General features: G+C 46.0%; 1 long non-coding RNA gene across 1 annotated transcript; it reads right to left on the reverse strand.

Annotated features, from left to right (window-relative positions):
* Window positions 1-14,221: 14,221 nt before the first annotated feature.
* Window positions 14,222-18,596, reverse strand: LOC114604375 (uncharacterized). The gene is made up of 4 exons (XR_003708294.2): window positions 18,502-18,596; window positions 18,049-18,197; window positions 15,910-16,033; window positions 14,222-14,350 (listed from the first exon to the last, which is right to left on the reverse strand). It is a non-coding gene; the product is annotated as an uncharacterized LOC114604375 (long non-coding RNA).
* Window positions 18,597-20,532: the final 1,936 nt, after the last annotated feature.

The following is a 20,532-nucleotide window of genomic DNA, read 5'->3' on the forward strand; positions in this document are numbered from 1 at the left end:
CTGGAAGCAATTAAAGACCTATTTACCGTACTTCTGCAGGTCAGAATGTAGGAAAGGTGACACTACTGGTTAATTTTTATCAACAGCCATGTTAACATTGAAGTGGCCTCTACACATGGCCCTACGAGGACCCTGCATTCATTGTCTGAGCCCCCGTTTCATGTGTGGCATCCGAGGGAGGTGTGGAGGGTGGCGACACAAAGAACAGGCCTTTTTAGTGGTGGCTCCCCAACTGCCAGTATGCTCTCTCCACCAGGCCGTTGCCCCTTGTGCCATCAACATTAAGGATTGAACCTGGGCCCTTCTGCATACAAAGCTGAAGCTCCGCCCTTCTCCTGCTTCCTCTTTCATCCTGCTGTACCAGAAGTCAAGTTCAGGTCCAGAAACTGAAGTGCATCCAAGATTTAATTGCTTGGCTGTGCAAGAGAAAATAATACAGAACTCTAATATCCTAAATTAGAGGTATTTTAAAAACCCTGAACATCTTGGCTTAGGTAAGCTAAATATTTGGAAATTTAAAAGGGGTCGTGTTTTTTCCTGCTTTTCTGACTTGGCATACCCTATCGATAGTATAGGTTTTTTTAATTGCAGCTCAGCTTTTGCATGCAGAAGCTTCCAAGTTTGATCCCTGCTATCTCCTTTTATTTTATTTCATTTTAATTTTTTATATCTCATCTTTTCAAAACCTTCAAGGCAACTAACATAAAAAAGTATAACAGGTTTAGAAATATATATCACATATCACAGATCTATAGTGCAGCCACATTTGGAATATTGTGTACAATTCTGGGGACCTCACCTCAAAAAGGGTTCTGGAAAAGGTTCAGTAAAGGGCAGCCAAATGGATCAGGGAGATGGAGTGACTCTCTTATTCAGAAAGATTGCTCTACCTATCTATCATATGATGAAGGGGGGTATATAAGTAAAAATAACTGTGGCTAAGTGGAGTTTCGATGCCACCTTGAGAACTGTAGAACTGAACACATTTCATTTTTGTAACTTTTGTCAAACAGCTGCCCTTTTGCAGGAAGATGTGGATTCTCCTGTCCCATGGAGACAGAAGCAAATTATCTCGGTGACTCTACAGGCCTTGCCGTTTGTCGGGGAACAACCGCATCAGACATACTGTGGCTTCAGCCTGCCTCAGAGAACTTGCGCTCAAGGCAATGGCCTGTCAACTTGGTAAATCTTCAGCGACTCATGGAACAGCCAGGCAAAACCCTTGTGTTGACTTCTGGGGAAAGCATGGAGAGGAAGACACATTTCTCCCTTCTCTCCCCCCAAGGAACCATCTCCATCTGCCATCTGATCATAGCTTAGGGCTGCGACAGCAGTCAGAAGGGAACAGGATTTGGGCCCCTAGAGCTATTCTCCTCACCTTCCGTGCCCCCTGACAGCAGAATACTATGTGGCGCTTGCTTGGCAGAATGTATTAGCATCCTCAGTGACAGGCAAGAGATATGCCTGCGATTCCCAAATCCAAGATGCTCCTTGGAAGCCCCCTCTAGTATGAGGCCTGGTGGGCGGAGGGAACCTCCCAGAAGAATTCAGTGTCTCACATAGAGCAGGTAAAGCAAGTGAAAAGAAACCCAAGTGCAGCCTGGGGGTGAGAAATCAGCCCTGCCTTTTCCATGTCTCCTGGCAAAGCAGGAGCCAGCTGCCAATTGCAAAGAGAATGAGGGATGCACAGCTGAGCTGCAAGATGTCTTCTCCATTAAATGCCTCTTGGGCTTCAGGAAGAAATTGCCAAAGATCCAGAAAGCTGAAAGCTCCAAAAGCAAACCCCTCAGTCGCCCAAGTACTCTCTCACCTGGGATATAGTAGGAAGAGACCTGGGAGACTGCAGACCAAGACTCGCTCTGTCTGGTTTATTTTATTGGTTGTTGGGCAAATCCTTCATACCAGCCATAGAAATGGGGGAGAAATTCGGTTCAGTTTGAATGGTGAATCTACCTAACTGCACTTTCTGAAAGATTAGACAAACTGAAACAGATTATTTGGAGAAATTCACAGGTAAACACTGATTAATTTTCATTGGGAAAAGTTAAAACTGATGTGGAAATAATAGAATCATAGAACAGTAGAGTTGGAAGGTTCACCCAGGGTCATCTAGTCCAACCCCTGCAATACAGGAATCACGGCTAAATAATCCCTGATGGATGGCCATCCAACCTCTGCTTAAAAACCTCCAAGGAAGGAGAGTCCATCATCTCTCATGGGAGTCTGCTCCACTGCTGAACAGCTCTTACCATCAGAAAGTTCTTCCTAATGTTTAGTCAGAGTCTCTTTTACGTATTGATTTGAATCCATGGGTCTGGGTCCTCCCCTCCTGAGCAAAGCTCCAAGTGCCTTCAGTTATTTGGCTATCCAAATCACATCTCCTCTTCAACAGGCTAAACGTACCCAGTTCCCTCACCGGAAATATGGAGAACTGAATTTAAGACAGCAAAACATGAGAAACAGGGAGAAATAAAAATAGACAGATTCTCCAATATTTGCTGACTGAAGATGGCAGTTTGTTACGCTTGCCACTGTTCTGAGGTTCTAGTTGTTTCCACTGCATGTTTTACTCTGCAGGCAGTGCAGTGATCAGGCCACAGAATGATGTCACAAAACATTACCTTGTCATCCTTACAACAAGGTAGACTGCTACAAGTCATCAACCTGTTAACTAAAGACTGGAGTGGGAAAGCTGTGCGTTACAGATCATTCTATTCCAGGCTTATGGAGTTGTTCCTGGAAACTGAAATGCATTCTGCAGCTTTGTCATTCTTCCTCTTTAGTGTTCTGCCTGCATCGTAAAAAGTACCAGAGGCAAAAATGTCCAGTTTTCTAAGCTGAAGCTGCCTGAGGGTGATCTGAAAGTGGGGGATATTGACATCAGTCCCTTGTCATGCTCAGGTCACTTTCTATTGAGATGCAGCTTTCAGCATCTTTTCCCTTCAGCAGAGGTGGGGGAGCTATGAGGACGGTCCGTCCTCTGAGGCTGATGGGTCCAAAGGGTTTTGATTTGGCTCTGGGTGATTTCGCGGCTATGACTGGTACTCCTGTCAAAGCCCGGGCTGACTTGTGGAACATCTGAATGGCTTGGGTCATTAACACAATTGCCCCTAAGCACCCTCTCCTATTTTGTGGACAAGGACAAGGAAACAAGCTGGGACACGGCACAAACACGAGTGGAGGAAAACTCCACTCACATATAATCAACCACTGGTGAGGGCTTATCATTGAACCTACTTAATGGCAGTGAATAACGAAGATCATGGCCACTGGTCCCATCACTTCCTGGCAAATAGAAAGAAGGGGAAGAAATGGAGGCAGTGAGAGATTTTACTTTCTTGGGCTCCATGATCACTGCAGATGGCGACAGCAGTCACGAAATTAAAAGACGCCTGGTCCTTGGGAGAAAGGCGATGGCAAACCTAGACAGCATCTTAAAAAGCAGAGACATCACCTTACCAACAAAGGACTGTATAGTTAAAGCCATGGTTTTCCCAGTAGTGATGTATGGAAGTGAGAGCTGGACCATAAAGAAGGCTGATTGCCAAAGAATTTATGCTTTTGAATTCTGGTGCTGGAGGAGACTCTTGAGAGTCCCATGGACTGTAAGAAGATCAAACCTCTCCATTCTGAAGGAAATCAGCCCTGAGTGCTCACTGGAAGGACAGATCCTGAAGCTGAGGCTCCAAGACTTTGGCCACCTCATGAGAAGAGAAGACTCCCTGGAAAAGACCCTGATGTTGAGAAAGATGGAGGGCACAAGGAGAAGGGGACGACGGAGGACGAGATGGTTGGAGAGTCTTCTCGATGCTGCCAGCATGAGTTTGACCAAACTGTGGGAGGCAATGGAAGACAGGAGGGCCTGGCGTGCTCTGGTCCAGGGGGTCACGAAGAGTCGGACACGACTAAACGACTAAACAACAACAATGGCAGTGAAGGTAGCAAAAAAGGCATATGAATGGAGAGCGTTACACTGCATCTTCATGAGCCTATTCTTGAGTAAGGTTCTTCAGTGAGTGGTCGCAGACCAGATTCAGGCAGTCTTGGAGGAAACTGATTTTCTAGACCAATTTCATTTGGGATTTAGGCCCAGCTTTCGCACAGAAACTGCTTTTGTTACCCTATATCAGGGGTGCCCAAACTTTTTTCAAAGAGGGCCAGATTTGTTGAAGTGAACCTCAACCTTAACCCTTGAGCCAACCCTAACCCTAAACCTAGAGCCAACCCTCAACCTAACCCTAACCCTAACCTCAACCCTAACTCTAAACTAAATGCCAAACCGAAACCTAACCCTAACCCTAATCCTTACCCTAACCTGAAGCCTAATTCAAAGCTTACCCCTAACCCTAACTCTAAGTTCAACCCTAACCCTAACCCTAACTCTAACCTCAACCTTAAACCTAAACCTACTCTGACTTCTGACCCTAACCCTAACCCTCTAACCCTCTAACCCTAAACCTAACTCAAACCTCAACCTCAACGCTAATCCAAACCACAACCTGAACCCGAACCCGAACCCGAACCTCAACCCTAACCCTATCCCTGACCCTAACCCTAACCCTAATCCTAATCCTAACCCTAAACTCAACACCAACCCTGACCCTAACATTAATTCTAACCCTACCCTAATCCAAACCTCGACTTCAACCCTAAACCTAACCACAACCCTAACCCTAACCCTAACATTAACTCTAACCCTGCCCTAATCCAAACCTCAACCTCAACCCTAACCCTAACTTTTACCCTAGCCCTAACCCTAACCTCAACCCCAACCGTAACACTAACCCTAACCTCAACCCTAACCCTAACCCTAACCCCATCCATAACCCTTACCTTTACCATAACCTCAACCCTAACCCTATCTCTATCGCTGACCCTAAACACCAAGCCTGACCCTGACCCTAACCCTAACCAAAACACCAATCCTAACCCTAAACCTAAACCTAACCTCAAACCTAACCCTAACCCTAACCCTAACCTTAACCTTAATTCTAACCCTAGCCTATACCCTAATGCTAACCCTAACCTCTACCCTAACCCTAGCCCGAACCCAAACCCGAACCTGAACCTCTACCTTAACCTTAACCTTAACCTTAAACCTAACCCTAACCCTAACTCTAACCACAACCTCAAACCTAACCCTACCCTGACTTCTGACCCTAACCCTAACCCTCTAACCCTAAACCTAACTCAAACCTCAACCTCAACGCAGGCAATATACTCAGATCAATATGCCAAATTGGTAATAAACAATAACATCACGAACAGGTTTAAAATAGAAAAGGGAACGAGGCAGGGATGCCCCCTTTCCCCACTTTTGTTCATTCTGGTCCTAGAAATTTTGGCGAATAAAATAAGATCCAAACCGGAGATAAAAGGGATCAAAATAGGATCTAAAGAATATAAGCTAAAGGCATACGCGGACGACCTGATGTTATCCCTTGAAGAACCGCAAGAAAGCATGGGTAAAGCACTGGAGATATTGGAGGAATACGGTAAAGTCTCGGGCTTCAAGTTAAACAAAACCAAAACAAAAATGTTGACGAAGAATATAGGAAATGATGGGAAGGAAGGATTAGAAAGTCAATATGGAATCAAAGTGGCAAAAAAAATAAAATATTTAGGAATCTGGCTAACACCCAAAAATATAAATTTAATTGAAGATAATTATACACTAACATGGAACAAAGTAAAAAAAGATCTGGATGTCTGGAATAGGGTGAACCTTTCGTGGCTGGGCAGGATGGAAGCAATAAAAATGAACATACTCCCCAAGATGCTTTTCCTATTCCAAAACATACCTGTTATCAGAGGGACCAAAATATTCAAGGACTGGCAGAAAACCCTTTCGAGATTCATATGGCAGGGAAGGAGGCCAAGGATTAGATTTAAATTACTCACAGATTGCAAGGAGAGAGGGGGGCTGGCAGTACCTGACTTAAAATTATATTATGAGGCGGCCTGTCTTTGCTGGGTCAAAGACTGGATAACCTTGGAGAACACAGATCTGTTAGACTTAGAAGGGGCCGGCAATAGGCACGGCTGGCATGCCTACCTCTGGTCAAATAAAGAAAAGACACATAAAGGGTTTTCGAATCACATTATTAGAGGTCCCCTGTACGAAGTTTGGGAAAGAAACAAAAAATTATTAGAATGGAAAACACCTTGGTGGTTATCCCCAACAAATGTCTTATCAATTAAAAAAATAAATATGGAAGAGCAAAAATTGACGTATGAAGACCTACTGGTAAGATCCCAAGATAGTTGGAGGTTAAGGCCGTACGAAGAAATAAAGGGACGTCTGACGGGTTGGCTCCAGTACCATCAAATAAATGCAAAATGGACGGAAGATAAAAAAACAGGAATGAATGAAAAGAAGTCCAAATTTCAGATTGAAATAATTGAAAGTAAATCCAAAATATTATCCAAGATGTATAAAATACTACTGGAATGGGAGACTAAAGATGAAGAAATTAAGGAAGTTATGGTCAAGTGGGCGATGGATTTGGGGCATAATATAGAATATAAAAAATGGTCAAAATTGTGGAATGAGGGACTAAAATTCACGGCAAGCGCTGCAATTAGAGAAAACCTAGTAAAGATGGTATATAGATGGTACCTGACTCCAGGAAAACTAAGCAGGATGTATAAAACTGCAGATAAGACATGCTGGAGATGTAAAATAAAAGAAGGCAGTTTTATACATATGTGGTGGACATGCGAGGAGATAAAAAAATTTTGGGATCAGGTATATAATGAGTTAAAAAAGATATTTAGATATACATTTCCCAAAGACCCAGAAGCCTTCTTACTAGGGATGGTTGGGAAAGAAATCCAAGAAAAAGACAAAATCTTATTTCAATACTCAACAGCAGCGGCCAGAATATTAATCGCGCAAAACTGGAAAAGTACAAACCTTCCAACGGTGAAGGATTGGCAATTAAAATTATTTGATTTTATAGAATTGGCAAGGATGACGCAAAGAATTAGGGATCAAAAAAATACAAAGTTAAAAAAGGATTGGGACAAGCTTATGGTTTATTTTGAAGATAATTTTAGAAACCTACCAACTATAGCAGGAGTGTTATAAAACTTCCGATGCTCATACCAAAAATCAATACCAGCAGTAATAACAAACCCATTGAAAGTATGAACCCGAAATCAGTAGGGAAGGAAGTCGTTGTTTTCAGTGTTGTATTTATTTCTTTTTTGTCTTTTCTATCTTCTTAGTTATTTTCTTCTTGTTTTACTTTGATGAATGTATTTGTTTTTGTATTTGTTTTTTCTTTTTGTATGTGTTAAATGAACTTAATAAAAAGATATCAAAAAAAAAAAAAAAAACCTCAACCTCAACGCTAATGCAAACCACAACCTGAACCCGAACCCGAACCCGAAACTCAACCCTAACCCGAAACTCAACCCTAACCCTATCCCTGACCCTGACCCTAACCCTAACCCTAATCCTAACCCTAAACTCAACACCAACCCTGACCCTAACATTAATTCTAACCCTACCCTAATCCAAACCTCGACTTCAACCCTAAACCTAACCACAACCCTAACCCTAACCCTAACCCTAACATTAACCCTAACCCTGCCCTAAACCAAACCTCAACCTCAAACCTAACCTCAAATATAACCCTAACATTAACTCTAACCCTACCCTAACCCAAACCTCAACCTCAACCCTAACCGTAACTTTTACCCTAACCCTAACCTCAACCCCAACCATAACACTAACCCTAACCTCAACCCTAACCTTAACCTCTACCCTAACCTAAACTCAAACCCAAAACCTAACCCTAACCTCTACCCTAACCTGAACATTAAACCTAACCATAACCCTAACTCTAACCTCAAACCTAACCCTAACCCTAACCCTAAACTCAACCCAAACCCTAACCCTAATCCAAACCTCAATCTCAACTCTAATCCAAACCACAACCTCTACCGTAACCCTAACCCTAACCCTAAACTCTACCCTAACCCTAACACTAAGCCCATCCATAGCCCTTACCTTTACCATAACCTCAACCCTAATCCTATCTCTATCCCTGACCCTAAACTCAACCCCAAGCCTGACCCTAACCCTAAAACTCACCCTAACCTTAACCTAAAACCTAACCCTAACCTCTACCCTAACCTCAACCCTAACCCTAACCTCAAATCAAACCCAAACCCTAACCCTCATCCTAACCCTAACATTAACCCAAACCCTAACTCTAACCCTAACCCTAACGCTAAACTTAATGCCAGCCCTAACCCTAACTGTAACTTCAGCCCTAATACTCACAGTAACCTTAACCCTAACCCTAACCCTAAGATCAACCCAAACACTAACCCTAACCCTAACCTCAGCCCTAACCATATCCCTAACCCTAACTCTAACCCTAAACTCAACACCAACCCTAACCCTAACCCAGGGGTGCCCAAACTTTTTTCAAAGAGGGCTAGATTTGATGAATTGAACATACGTAAGGGCTGACCAAAGTTGTTGTTTTTTAGGATTGAAGTTGTTGGGTTTTTATAATAATTTTACCCCAAAGTTTTTGAGCTTTTTTAAGGATTTTACCCCAGGACATATACTGCCACGGGGGCCGGTTTAAATCGGCGGGTGGGCCGGATTCCAGTCCTTTTATTGTTGAGGTGGAAGTGGCCACCCAACACTCAATAGGGCTTGCTAATTTGATTAAAGACTTTCCTCCCATAGGCTGAGCACTGAGTGGGGAACGGGGTCTTGGCCCTTGCTAAGAGAATCAGGCAATACAAACCTGTCTGTGAGATGTTGAGCACACAGTAATCGCCGCAGATGTTCTACCTGCAGGGCTGGTATCTCAGAACAATGCTGTGCAGGTTGTGTGTGTGTGTGTGTGTGTGTGTGTGTGTGTGTGTGTTTGGAGCGGGGATTATGAGTTTGTAGTTTGCTGGAGAGAAAGGAAAGGAAGATGGAGAGAAGAGAGCTGTAATAATTGGCTGAAAGTGGCTAAGGAAGGAGTTGTGACATGTGCTCCCCCAGGATCAGCTGTAGGCAAGCCTGCTGTTTGCTTCCCTTAATGCTCCATTTGCATGTTTGTAAATAAAGCAAATATGACGAAGACACTGTAAGTCTCTGATGCTCTCATCCAGAGAAAAGGAAACACTTTAGTGCTGTCCCTGGAATTTCCCTTTGCTTAAGGAAACAGGGAGAACATAATAAGACAAAGAAAGCCAATGCTTTTATTAAAAGGTAAAGGTACCCCTGCCCGTACGGGCCAGTCTTGACAGACTCTAGGGTTGTGCGCTCATCTCACTCTAGAGGCCATGAGCCGGCGCCGTCCGCAGACACTTCCGGGTCACGTGGCCAGCGTGACGAAGCTGCTCTGGCGAGCCAGCGCAGCACACGGAACGCCGTTTACCTTCCCGCTATAAAGCGGTACCTATTTATCTACTTGCACTTAGGGGTGCTTTCAAACTGCTAGGTGGGCAGGAGCTGGGACCGAAAGACGGGAGCGCCCCCCGCCGCGGGGATTCGAACCGCCGACCTTTCGATCAGCAAGTCCTAGGCGCTGAGGCTTTTACCCACAGCGCCACCGGCGTCCCATGCTTTTATTACACCAAAGTAAATAAAGACAGTTTCAGGGTGCTACCACATTGTAACCTAACAATGGCTACTTAGATATCCGTCCCATTTAATTCAGTGCTAAGTGAGGTTCAGGGGCGCCGACTTATAAAAAATATTGGGGGGGCCCATACCGGGGTCCTGCCCCGGGAAGTTTTCTAAGTTCCAATGTCAGCGGCGCCCGGCAGAGCAGCCCTCTCGGCCACGGCAGCCAGGCTCTCCCAGCCCCCGGGGGCCGCCCTCCTCCCTCGCGCACCCGCAGCGTTCCCGCCCGGGGAGGCGGCGCCCCCAGGAGAGGCGGCGGTGGCAGCAGCAGCCGCGCGCGGCCCGGGCTCCCCTCGCTGGCCGCGGGAGCCAATGCGCGCGACGAGGGCAGCCAAGGAAAGGAGCGCGCAGCCCCGTCCCGCCCTCGCCACTCACCCTTCTGCAGCGGCCCCGCCGCCGCCGCGGCGACTCCCGCAGCGCCTTTTCCGCAAGGCCCAGGTGACGTCACCGGCGGAGGACGTTTCCGCTGCGCGCGCCCAATAATTTTCTTATATTTCTCTATAAACATGTCATCCTAAATTGTCTTCAGGAAGGGACAGTTTAGTTAGAATTCAAGAAGGGAGGAGAAATGAATTTTAAAATGATGATTTTGGGTGGTCAACAACTGACAGTCAAATGCAAATGCATTTGGTAAAGGGTAGGACGTTACCAAATGAGCACAGATAAAACCATTTCTTCCAAGTAAAAAGAACAACAATGACCAACAATGGCATTCCATCACTTTAAAAAAATAAATCACAAGGTTAAGGTTAAGGTAGAGGTTCGGGTTCGGGTTTAGGTTTAGGTTAGGGTTAGGGTAGAGGTTAATGTTAGGATTAGGTTACGTGTTGAGGTTGAGGGTTAGGGTCAGGGTCAGGGTCAGGGTCAGGGTCAGGGTTAGGGTTGTGGTTGTGGTTGTGGTTAGGGTTAGGGTTAGGGTCAGGCTTGGTGTTGAGTTTAGGATCAGGGTCAGGGATAGAGATAGGGTTAGGATTGAGTTTATGATAAAGGTAAGGGTTATGGATGGGCTTAGGGTTAGGGTTAGGGTTAGGGTAGAGGTAGAGGTAGAGGTTGAGGTTTGGATTTGGGTACAGGCTAGGGTTAGAATTAAAGTTAGGGTTATGGTTAGGTTTGAGGTTAGGTTTAGGGTTAGGGTTAGGGTTAGGTTTGAGTTTAGAGTTAGGGCAAGGGCTAGGGTTAGGGTAGAGGTTAGGGTAGAGTTTAAGGTTAGGGTAGAGGTAGAGGTTGAGGTTTGGATTAGGGTTAGATTTAAGGTTAGGTTAGGGTTAGGGTAGAGTTTAAGGTTAGGGTTAGGGTTTGGGTTAGGGTTAGGGTAGAGATTTGGGTTAGGGTTAGGGTTTGAGTATAGGTTAGGGTAGAGATTTGGGTTAGGGTTAGGGTTAGGGTACAGTTTAGGGTTAGGGTTATGGTTAGGGTTTGGGTTGTGGTTAGGGTAGAGGTTAGGGTTAGGGTTAGGGTTAGGGTAAAGGTAGAGGTAGAGGTAGAGGTTTGGATTAGGGTTAGGATTAAGGTTAGAGTTAGGGTTATGGTTAGTGTCAGGGGCTCAGGGGCAGAGCCACAGGGGAAAGAGGAATTGGAGAGCGAAGGGGAAGGATCTGAGGGGAGCTTAGGAGGGTATGACAGTGACCCGGGAGATTCCATGAGTCTCTCCAGCGAATCAGAAGATTCCCAGAAAGAGGCACCCAGGGTCAGGGCAAGGGGGGCCAGCGGTGAGTCCCCAAGCGGCAGCTGGAGATCAGGGCCAGCTTCCCTGCCAGAGCGTAGCGGGGGGGAAGAAGCCCACAGATCAGAACCAGCGTCTTCTCCAGCAGGGAGAGAGAGAGAGTCAGAACTGACCACGCCTCCGTCGGAGAGTGGAGGGGCGGAGCGGAGGTCAGTTCCAGCCAGCCCCCCGAAGGGGGAAGCAGTGACAGGAGCAGTGTAGCCGTTAGGAGGAAAGTGGCCGGCTGGGCGCGCGCACCAAGTTCAAATGTGCAGGGGCGCGGGTCAGCAGAAAATCCGGATTGGGAGCCAGGTCCCAAAGCCCGCCGGAGACAGGGGGAGGAGTCAGAGGAATCCGCCTCCGAAGAGTCCAGGAGGGGGTGGAACCCCAGGGGCCGGAGGACCCAGAGGAGAAAAGAGCAGAGGAAGAGGTGGAGCAAAGGTAGGGTGTTAAACTGGTGTAGGGGAGGGGAAGAGTCAGACGGAGCTTCGACGGTCTAGAGTTACAGACGTAGGGATGCGCGCCACGGATGTAAAACCAACAATGAACTTCAATAAAGACCTTTGTATATAAAGAGACACTGGCGTTGGTCCTTTGTGAGCTGGGACCTGAGGCACCCCTGACAGTTAGGGTTAGGGTTAGGGTTACGGTTACGGTTAGGGTTAGGGTTAGGGTTCGGGTAGAGTTTAGGGTTAGCGTTAGGGTAGAGGTAGATGTTGAGGTTTGTATTAGGGTTAGGGTTAGGGTTAAGGTTAGAGTTATGGTTAGGGTTAGGGTTAGGGGGTTAGGGTTAGGGTTAGGGTTAGGGTTAGGGTTGGGGTTGGGGTTGAGGTTAGGGTTAGCGTTAGGGTAGAGGTAGATGTTGAGGTTTGTATTAGGGTTAGGGTTAGGGTTAAGGTTAGAGTTATGGTTAGGGTTGGGGTTAGGGTTAGGGTAGAGGTTTGTGTTAGGATTAGGATTAGGATTAGGGTTGAGGTTGAGGTTAGAGTTAGGGTAGAGTTAGGGTAGAGCTAGGGTTAGGGTTTGGGTTTAGGTTAGGGTTAGGGTTAGGGTTAGGGTTAGGGTTAGAGTTTGGGTTTAGGTTTAGGTTTAGGTTAGGGTTAGGGTTAAGGAATTCTCTTCCTGGACACAGGGGCGGAGCTTCAAGCTCCGTCGGGGTGGGGTTAGGGTTAGAGTTAGGTTTAGGGTTAGGGTTTGGGTTTAGGTTAGGGTTAAGGAATTCTCTTCCTGGACACAGGGGCGGAGCTTCAAGCTCTGTCGGGGGGGCGGAGAGCAGGCGGGGGCGTGTCGCACATCCTGGGGGTGTGCCTGCCGGGGCAGTGCACTCCCCCCGCATCCCTGTTCCTTCGCCAGTGCCTGGACGTATGAATGGAGGGAATATCCATACCTATGTCTGCTGGTAGCAGAACTCTCAGATGTTTTTATTGCCAGTGCAAGCACATTGAATAGATTATATGTTCTCTTCTTTAAAGGTAAGGATTTCCATTATGATTTCTGTCAGAGCTGCCCTAGGTCCCAGCTCACAAAGGACCAACGCCACTCCGTTGTTATATACAAAAGTCTTTATTGAAGTTCAGTTTCTCTTTCACAGCCGCGGCGCGCAGCTCTACGTCTCAAACTCTAGACCGCCGAAGCTCCGTCTGAGTCTCCTCCCCCCAGACACCAGTTTAAGACTCTAGCCTGTGCTCCACCTCTTCCTTTGCTCTTTCCTCCTCTGGGTCCGCCTGTCCGCTGGGGTTTTGCCCTTCCTAGACTCTTCTGACGCTGAGTCCCCTGAGTCTTCCCCCTGCCTTCGGCGGGCTTTGGGACCTGGTTCCCAATCTGGGTTTTCTGCTGTCCCGCGCGCCTGTACATTTGAACTTGGCGCGCGCGCCCAGCCGGCCACCTTCCTCCTGACCGTTACACTGCTCCTGTCACTGCTTCCCCCTTCGGGGAGGCTATCTGGGTCTGACCTCCCCTCCATTCCCCCACTCTCCGATAGAGGCGTGGTTAGCCCTGACTCCTCTTCCCTCCCTGCTGGAGGAGACGCTGGCCCTGACACATGGGACTCTTCCCCCCCACTGCGCTCTGGTGGGGAAGCTGGTCCTGATCTCCAGCTGCTGCTTTGGGAGTCCCCGCTGGCCCCTTGCTTCTGGTGCGTCCCCCCTGGGACCCCCCTTGCCCTGACCATTGGCGCCCCCTTCTGGGAATCTTCTGATTCGCTGGAGAGGCTCATGGAATCTCTCGGGTCACTGTCATTCTCCCCTCCGCTGCCCTCAGATTCTTCCCCTTCGCTCTCCATTTCCTCTCTCCCCTGTGCCTCTGCTCCTGAGCCCCTGACAATTTCCTTTTTTATCATTTTGTATAGGGTTTTTGATGATTTTATTTCATTACCATTTCAAACATTAAAATACAAGGTTCTTTTGAACCTTCGTACCTCCTTTCCTTCCTCTACGGGTTTCCATGTTTGAGTTTAAATTTGCTACATCTTTTACCATTATCCATCTATTATATAACCATAATTAGCATAAATAATTCCACATTACAAGTGTCACTGCATTCCTCCGAAAGATTTTAACTTTTTACAGAGGTCTTTTAAATAAATTACAAATTTGCTCCAGTCTTTAGAAAATACTCAATCTTCCTGGTTTTGGATCTTCCCCATCCATCAGTTTCGCCATCTCTGCTCCTCCACCAGTTTCATCTGCCATTCTTCTTTTGTTGGTACCTCTCCTTCCTTCCATCTCTGGGCTAGCAGCATTCTCACTGCCATTGTTGCAGACATGATTTTCTTCTGAGATGTGTTTAAACAGCACTTGTAAAAGATCCTTGAATGACCTAAATGTTTATAGTTGCTTTGCCTTCCCCATGACATTATTATGAACATTTGTTATTTACAAGTCAAGGAAAGTGGCTTCCTTGATCTTCTGATCTTGTTTTCCCCATTTATGCTCCTTCAATGCCTCTGGTCTTATCATCTGCGCTGTGTGGAAAACAGTAATTTGTGATGACATTATCTAAGTGCCCTGCAGGCAAAAAGGGAGAAGAAAAGTTTCAAATCAGCAACTTGAAAGAAGAAAAAACAAAACAAGGAAAGGAAAGGAAAAGAGAAATAGTTTAGGATAATGATGGAGTTTAATTCCTGAGTCATTACAGCATCTGAGAATGGAGACATAATCTGCCTCCATTAGAAATGGCAAATGTTGCTTGTTTGTGGGGCTGTAATAAGTTGTGACAGGAAGGGAATTATTATGCAGGTTATTTTAATGTTCATAGCCACCCGGCCACATTGTCCTTCGCAGCCCCTCTGCCTTGTTGGGATGCAGGAAAGGAGTTGCTCTTCGCAAAGAGAAAGATAAAAAGTCACCTGACATTCCATAAACCAGGTGCTATTGAGTGCTAGCCTCTCCTTCTGATGTGCAAACCCGAGTTAATGAATTTGAATGGACAAATAATATAGATTAACACAAGTCAAATGGGGAGGCTGGTAAGTGATCTTTTATTGTGTTTTTCATATCCTGTTGGAAGCTGCCCAGAGTGGCTGGAGAGGCCCTGCCAGATGGGCAGGGTATAAGTAATATATTATTATTATTATTATTATTATTATTATTATTATTATTATTATTATTATTGACAAGCTGCAATTGAATGTTCTACACAGTGATTCCCAATTACCTAAGTAATGCAGCCCCCCTGTTTTCCCAAAGCCAAGCCAAGGACTCCCTACTTTTGAAAACTGTGATGTCTCTGTGGTAGCTTTTGTTCTGTGAAGGGTGCGACAGACCCCCTGGGGGGGGGGTTATGTGGACCCCCTGGAGTCTGTGGATCACCAGTAGGGAGCCACTGTTCTACACAATGTGATTGCCTTAACTTTAGAATCTCCCAGATAAGCCACTTTGGAAGATGTAGGGAAGTGACCTGGAAGCAAATCACATTGAACACACCTCTGCATTAGCACATAGAGCATTTTAAAAGGTGGACTCGGGGCTGCCCATCACAGTACAGAACACCGCAAGACACTCTGGATAAGTGCTTGCCAGAAGTCGATGGATGAAAGGAAGCAGAAATCATGTCAGTTTTGAGATTCAGACATGACTTATTCAGGAGCAAAGCGGACATTGATCTGCAATTTGGGGCTGTGCTGAAAAAGTGCAGTGGGGCACAGAGATGGGGCAGAATGGGAAGGCACCAGCACTTCAAGCAAAGGCTGCCAACTCTTAACTTGCCACCTTTGGGTCCCAGAAGTGCTGGGAAGGATTCACAACTTTTTGGGAATTGTGAGTTGTCTCCTGGGTAGGTTTGTCAGATTGGCCCTCTGTACACTTGGTTGTCTATTAAGCCAAATGGGGCACTGCTCCCTGCCCCCCACAAGTTTTGTCTGCTTTCACCAATTCAGGGGGCAGCCTTGCCTCTCAGCCCCCTTCTCCTTAGTCTTAGCGTTGCCCCAATAGAACTCAGCATGGAAGAGGATGGGGACAAACCTAGAATGGTCGGCTCTGCCTGTCTTTGGCTCCAGCACAACCAGTCACTGACTCTGGCACAACCTACTGTCAGCCTCCCTGCCTTTGGCCCACGGCTAGGGTACCTCCATTATATAGTGCATGGGTTGCCAACCGTCTTAGGCTTGTGGGCACATTCGGATATTTGAGTGAAGATGTTGGGTGCCCCTTCCGGTGACTTCTCTTTTCCTCCCTGGATCAGCCCCCGGCCTGGAAAAGGAGAGAAGACATGCATACACATTTCCCTTTCCCAAGAAATCTGAGTACATGTTAGATCCAACAGAATGAACCTGAGCCTTGAAAAGCACATGGAGCTGAAAGAGGAAGTGGGAAAGAGGCCACTTCTTCCATTTCCAAGGAGGCAGAAGGTAGCCACCCTCACAACCTTATGAGCTAGGAGGCAATGAGTGGGGAGGTTTAAGGGCTTTGTGGGTGTCGAGTGAAGGCCTGTAGGACATGTTCCCCACATCTGCCCCCCTTGGGCCAATGACTAAGATTATGCCCGCTTTGCAAATGCAGTAATGCACTCTCTGTTACATTTCAGCTCTCATTGCTGCTGCTCTCTGCAACGGGTTCAGAAGCGTCTTAGCATTTGGTTATCATGTTATTGATTATCTATCTCTCCATCATAAATACTAATCATTCTAATCTTCATGTGGTCAGCTCTGTTGCTTTCATTCAGCCAAAGTCAAAGAAGAGCGGCAACAGCAGTCTTGGGAAATCTCATGATTTGCAGAACTACAAGAACTCTTTAGGAGAGGAAACCTTCACGTGGGAGGGGGAAACCTGCCAAATGCAGCCAAATGTGGACTGAACAGGCTTAGCGGCCACCGAATGTTGATGGAGGAAGAAGGAATGGAATGGAGTTTCCTGGAGGAGGATTGTGACCATTCCACGCTGCAACCTTTTGTTGAAGGTCCCTCTGGTCCGTCTACGCACTCTCTCTCTCTCTCTCTCTCACTCACTCACACACACACTTCATTTAATGCTTTGACTCCAGGTTAGCTTTTCCAGAAACTAGAATCTAATTAATGCAATCTAATTAAGTAACTCCAGCTCCTTTCCATTTCTATTGTGGTATTAAAGGCTCTGCAGAGTTGGCTGGTGAAAGACCAGGCAGCAAAGCTGAGTCAGCATTGATTCCCTCCACCTCACAGCCTTGTGTGATTCCAACGTTCATTTTCAGCATTTTAAACATCCATTTCTGTAAGTACAGATATGATCTCACTTGTTCCATGATCCAGCATTCTTGCACGTGAGCGACTGGAATTTGGAGGGCCTTAACAGTGCAATGCATCTTTCTGCATTAACAAATTACATAAGGCCTGCTCTCTTGATTATTTCCAAATAAGAGCGCTTTCCAGATTCCCTAGAGAATCTTCCCAGGGCTGAGCTGACCAGAGACTTTGGGCTGCCACCTGCTGGTCCAGCTGGAGAATTTCTCACAATTTTCTGAGAACTTTTCCAATAATTTTCTTTTCTTGCCGGGGATGGATATATATATATATATATATATATATATATATATATATATGGTTTTCAGATTAACATTTTACAGTCATATATCCAACATACAACATAGAAACAAGATTTCAGAGAATCTCCTGGACTTCCCTCTTCCCCTTTGTGGGTCCTGTTGTGAATCATTTCCTCCTGCATCTTTTATGAGAATCCAAATCATTTACATCTCCATTGTATCCAAAATTCACCATTAAACTACAAGTGTTATTCCAATCCTACTAACGAATTTAACTGTTACAATGGTTTTTAAGTTATAAATTTTCCCCATTCCTTATTAAAACTTTGTTCTTCCTGATTTCTGATTCTTCCAGTCATTTTAGCCATTTTAGCATAATCCATCAACTTGATGGGGATGCGGGTGGTGCTGTGGGTAAAAGCCTCAGCGCCTAGGGCTTGCCGATTGAAAGGTCGGCGGTTCGAATCCCCGCGGCGGGGTGCGCTCCCGTTGCTCGGTCCCAGCGCCTGCCAACCTAGCAGTTCGAAAGCACCCCCGGGTGCAAGTAGATAAATAGGGACCGCTTACTAGCAGGAAGGTAAACGGCGTTTCCGTGTGCGGCTCTGGCTCGCCAGATGCAGCTTTGTCACGCTGGCCACGTGACCCGGAAGTGTCTTCGGACAGCGCTGGCCCCCAGCCTCTTGAGTGAGATGGGCACACAACCCTAGAGTCTGTCAAGACTGGCCCGTATGGGCAGGGGTACCTTTACCTTTATCAACTTGATCTGCCATTCTTCTCTGGTCAGGACTTTATCTTCTTTCCATCTCTGGGCCAGTAACATCCGCACAGCTGTAAATAGTCTTTTCTGCTCCCTTGGGATTTCGGCACCTAGAATTCCTAGAATTCCTAAAAGGAAGGCTTCGGGGGGGGGGGTTAGAAAAGGTTATTTTAAACATTTTTTTCCAACTCATTATATATCATTTCCCAAAATTCTTTTACTACCTTACATTTCCACCACATATGATAAAAGGTTCCTTCTTTTTCCTTACATTTCCAGCATACATTTGACCCTGTTTTATACATTTTTGCTAATTTGCTTGGAGTTAAATACCAACATCACATCATTTTCTTATAGTTTTCTTTCAACGTGTAACATGCTGTGAATGAGCTGCTGGTTGGGCTTTCTGCCTTTGGCTCAGAGGGGCTCAGAAGTTGAACATACCTGTGCTGAGTGCTCGGATCGGAGTTGGATGGATACGTCATCGACGGCCCACTCACCCTTGCCGGCGAAAAGGTCTGTCTGGAGTGGGGGCACATGATGAGGGAAAAGGAAAGGAGATCTCGTGGGGGGGGCTTTTGAATTTGTTTTGGAGGCTCCTTCGATTGACTTATGGGGGGGAAGGAGCTGGTTGACTAAAATGGTGGGTAACTGGCGATCTCGTGGCGAGGGGGGGAGGCTGTGTGTGTGTGGCTAGTTAATGCAAGCTGAGGGGTTTTTTGAATGCTGGATGCCATTTTGGTGCACGTGCTGCTGCAAACTTTGCAGTGCAAAGCCAGGCTGGGGAGCCATCTTAAGTTGAGGCTGCATAGGCCTTGTGGTGCATGTGATTCAGATTCTATTCAGTTGAACCTCTGGTTACAAAGTTGGTTGGACAGTGTTCTCGAAGCTACCAGCATGAGTTTGACCAGACTGCAGGAGGACAGGAAGACTGGAGTGCCTGGAACAGGTGAGGCTGCAGGTCCCTTATTTTCAAGGCTGCTGGTCCCTTATTTTCAAGGCTGCTGGTCCCTTATTTTCAAATCTGTAAGTTGACAGCTATGTGTATTTATATTCCAGCTTTCTCCCAAGCTGAGATTCAAGGCGGCTTCCAATATTTAAAACAATAAAAACAATAGTTGAAATATACCAAAAGAAAAATTAGAACCAGCCCTTAATATCCCATTAATGCCCTGATGGCAACCCGCTGGTCAGCACTGCCTTCTTTTCCATAATCCTGCCAGAATAGAAAGGTCTCAGCCTGCCAGATATAGGATAACAAAGAAGGAGCCAATCTAACCTCTCTTGGGGGGAAATTCCACAATATAAGAGAAGACACAGAAGAGCCTCCCTCTTGGGTCACCACCAACTGTGCTTCTGATTTGATGGGGACAGGGACTAGATTTAAAGCACAGTTGTGAGTGCGTTCTTAAAGCCCTGCATTTTGTCTTAATGTTACTCTCTTTGAAGCTTGGCTGTCACAGATATGAAACTCTATCCTTATGGACAAACTAACAGCCTTGCAATGAGAACACCCACTGGAAAATACACCACAAACCTTTATGAACGTGGTGTCCTTTTACTGTATACGCACAAACTATTGAGCCCGGCTTCCACCCGCCATCATCCCATGGAAGAGGGTGGAATGGCATTTTCATCTGACTGCTGAACCATATTTTTCTTGTGATGGCTCTGTACGCCAACTTGCTGTGGTTAATATTGTTTTCTCTCTTTCTTTTTCTTTTGTTGGTTTTTTATATCTATTTTGGCTATAACTGAAGAATTAAATATAAATTAGAAAAAAAGAGAAAAGTTACACTTGTCAAATTTCACGCTGCTGTGATACAGCCAAGTTAAAAGCACAGGAGGCTCTACAGGAAGCTATTGGTTCTAATATTATGAAAGACATCATTTTTAAAATGCATCCCTTCTCCCTGCAATTCTCCCCACCCATAATTACTTCCTAAATGCTATTAGGCTGCTTAATCAGATGCTCCAATTAGGAAGCAGAGACGTGATCCACTTTGCAGTTAGGCCAGGGGAGCACCTGCAGAAGCTGATGGCCAATAATGGCAAGATAACAGCTGTCAAATTTCCCTTGCTGCATTTCCTCCTTATCTAGTTATTTCTTTCTCTTGGCTGCCCCAGCCCACACTTTGTGGTAGAACACAAGGCCCTGGGAGGAAGAAACCCAGGCTCCCTTAAAATCTGAGAAAATTGTCTCCTTTTCAGCAAGGGAAAAGGTACGCCAAATCTCTAGTCTTGAATCCTGGTAGAATCAGGGTCTGGTTCTGCTAAGGAGAAAAGGAACTTTGTGGCCTCAGCCTCTTTTCCACACCACAAGAGTAAGCCCAGATGCCTGTGTTTTTATAAATGGGGGGTTTGATCCCATTTGCTGGGGGAAGAGGAGAAAACATTGCTTCTATTTGTGGCCCTCTGTCAGGCGTGGGAAACCTGACATTCTAGGCTTTGCAACACGCCTGCATGGTCCATTGC

This window comes from Podarcis muralis, chromosome 9 (genome assembly GCF_964188315.1).
Source record: "Podarcis muralis chromosome 9, rPodMur119.hap1.1, whole genome shotgun sequence".
NCBI classification, from domain to species: Eukaryota; Metazoa; Chordata; class Lepidosauria; order Squamata; family Lacertidae; genus Podarcis; species Podarcis muralis.